Source organism: Rhagoletis zephyria, unplaced genomic scaffold, assembly GCF_001687245.7.
Source record: "Rhagoletis zephyria isolate East Lansing unplaced genomic scaffold, Rhagoletis_zephyria_1.1 Rzeph_scaffold_20197, whole genome shotgun sequence".
Classification (NCBI taxonomy): domain Eukaryota; kingdom Metazoa; phylum Arthropoda; class Insecta; order Diptera; family Tephritidae; genus Rhagoletis; species Rhagoletis zephyria.
The window spans coordinates 1-3,086 of NW_016177256.1; the positions used below are offsets into that span (position 1 = coordinate 1).

The 3,086-nt window shown below is 34.4% G+C and overlaps 1 long non-coding RNA gene across 1 annotated transcript; it reads left to right on the forward strand.

The window, feature by feature from the left end:
• The first annotated feature begins 1,486 nt into the window (after positions 1-1,486).
• LOC108380729 (uncharacterized) lies at positions 1,487-1,966 on the forward strand. Its single transcript, XR_001849582.1, has 2 exons — positions 1,487-1,695; positions 1,855-1,966. It is a non-coding gene; the product is annotated as an uncharacterized LOC108380729 (long non-coding RNA).
• The last annotated feature ends 1,120 nt before the right edge of the window (positions 1,967-3,086 follow it).

The following is a 3,086-nucleotide window of genomic DNA, read 5'->3' on the forward strand; positions in this document are numbered from 1 at the left end:
AAATAAGATGACCGCTAAAGAGTGCACTTGCTAACATATACATATGTACGTAGGAATAAACATATTATGCCAGTTCATATGTAAATATGTACAAGTCTTTGCATGCATACATATATCGGTATATACATATACAATAGGGGTATTCAAGGTGCATAGATAGCACAAAATAGCATGATTGTTGTTGTTTCATGTGTTCAAACAACATCAAAATTAGCAAATCAGGCTATTTATGCTATTTATGCACCGGATCGTGAATACCCCAAACATACTCGGAAAAAATTTGCGAAATGTCTTACAGCGAGGGGTTTGTTACTCAGCAATCACCCTGGCTGGCACTCTGTATTTCGAAATGGAGGGAATCAATGTTCTTTGGAAAAATTGCATGCTCTTGGAAAACCATGCAGGAATCTGAGCAACAAGGAGTGGGATATCTGTCACAGAAACTTCATGAGGATCTCTTGAGCGTCAATGTCTGCTGAACATCTGAGCTATCAAGCTGTCGATTCTCTAATTGCCCCTGAAGAAGTTAGTTGCCTTTAATTTGAGGTAACATGTTTTCCTAAAGGTAAATTGACGGTCATAGTTGCTATAATCTTAAACATTTATACTCTTGATCTACTAAGTAGATCCACTATTCTAGTACTGCTATTATCACACCAAATTTCATGGGCTATCTTACAAGTCTTAATCTATTCCCAACTCCTCCTTTCTTGCTTCGGAAACTACAAGTGGATTTCTGCAGATAGTTATTTTGCCGAGTGGATATCCTCGGATCCCTGCTTCAGACTCATCCAAGCAGGCTACTGCCTTGGCGAATTCGTCCTCTGTCTCGTTACCTTCTAGCGTAGAGTTATTTTATTTAGGTAATATATCTCCTATAGATTAAGATCATACAGTACTTACCGGTATAAAAATTTGTGTTATCAACGCAGAATAAGCCTGTAAATTTTCAAGTTCGTTCGTTTGGTGTAACTTACCTCTGTAGGCGAGTGTTTTGAGGTGAGTTCAAAACCTCCGGGTATACTCCTACCATCAAAAATATTCTGTTTCAAATTGCCTACTGAGTGTTTTAAAATTTTTTTCCAGTGTACAAGTACTTTTATAATTCAGAACTGGTAATGAGTTTTAGGAATCTCAGCAGCAGAAGCTCATCTCGCACTCAACACATAAAGGCAAGCGTATAATGCGTTAAAGCCAGAGAATATAAATGTGGAGACAACAACAAAAGTAAGAATAACAACAATGACGGCAGCTAACATGACAAGTTTATCAATCAATATATATATATGTACTGCTATACGTACATACATACAAATGTAAGCGGTGTGAAGGCGAGGCGACGGCAAACTGTAGCGATTTCATCTTGATTACAGTGTAAAACAACATGCTGCGGGTATAAATATACTATATTGATATATATGTACGTATACACATAAGTGTGAATACAAGTCTGGCTTGATTATCTGAGCTGGCGTAGAGCCGATCACCGGCCGGTTTTTTTTTTGATTCATTACACATATTTATTTATAATCTTAGTGTTAGTCTTCGTTTCGACTCAGTCGCTGGGGAAACGTTGAAGTAGAATTGAAGTGCATGCTTTTGGGAATACGAAAAAATACGCAAAGTTATTTATTTAAAATAATAATACTTATTTGCTTAGTAGTGATGAAGTGCGATTATGAAATGAAATTATATGTAACTAGCAAATAAGATATGTACATACATATGCCTATAGTTAATAACTGTGAATAATTGTTAGAATTTTGTGATAGTACCTATAAAAAAATACCAACTTAGATGACAAATATATATTTATGAAAAAAATAAATAAATATAAATATAAATTTATTTAAGCACACAGAAGCGCAGTGAGATTAACGGTAAAAACAGTAACTTAAAAGCGTAGTCCCCAGACCCCCCGCGCGGTTTGGCATTATTGAATTCTTTGTGTGAAAAAAGCAATAAACCAAAAAATCCCCACAAAAAAATGCGTTTATTCAATAGGGGAAAATCCGCACAATTTACCACGCTTCAATGGCAATTTTTCCTGGCCTTTGTCGTTGCGTTATTTTCGACAGCCACAGCGCAGGGTAAGTAAAGTACCTGCAATGCGTACAAGTATGTACATATTTATTTTCATATTCATGCAACATGCGTACATACAAAAAACATGTGATTCTACATATGGTGGACTCCTCATACTCGTACTCATGTCTACTACGTACATGCTATGTAAGCACAATTTGAGCGAACATATGACAGCGTGTGACATCGTCATAGCCATCACCAACTGCACAGCAGGTGGTGGCGGGGGGGGGGTATGTAACAAGTGTTTATAAAGGGAATTGGAGCATTAAACATTCAGCGGCTATTTTAAGTTATGCTGCTGCCATGTCTTACAAAGCTAGCGCAAAGGCTTTAAAAATAGCACCACTGTGTAACGGCGCGAGTGTATGAGCACGGGCAGCATATTAACAAGTTAGAGAACTGAGAGTTGAGTATAAGTTGCGAATTGTGTATAAAAATAAAAAATCTATCAAAAGCATATTAAATAAAGTGATGAAAATTTAAATACTGTTTAATAACAAAAGATGATTACAGATAGGTAGATTTAGAAAATAAGTGAACTTGATTAGCTTTTAAAGCACTTTATTTGGTTACAACAGCAAAATTATTGAAAAATTCCGATATTTTTTATCGTTTACTGGGAGCAGATCGATAAAACCACTTAAATTCATTAGTCAATATAATTATCATTACTTTTAACGATAACATTATTGACAAAAAATCGATATTACTCACAGATTTATGGTTTTCGAAAAAATTTCGAGACTACTTCGGGATACCCGGGAATATTTCGTGATTTCGGGACTAAATACATACATTTTTATTTATATATTTTTCGAAATATTTATCGATATATTTATCGATAATTTTAATGATATTTTATCTATATATTTATCGATATTGTTATCGATATTTTTATTAATATTAATATCGATATATTTATTGTTGTATTTTTCGATTTATTTATCGATATATTTACCAATATAGTTCTGAAAGCACTGCAATTTCAAAATAAGTCT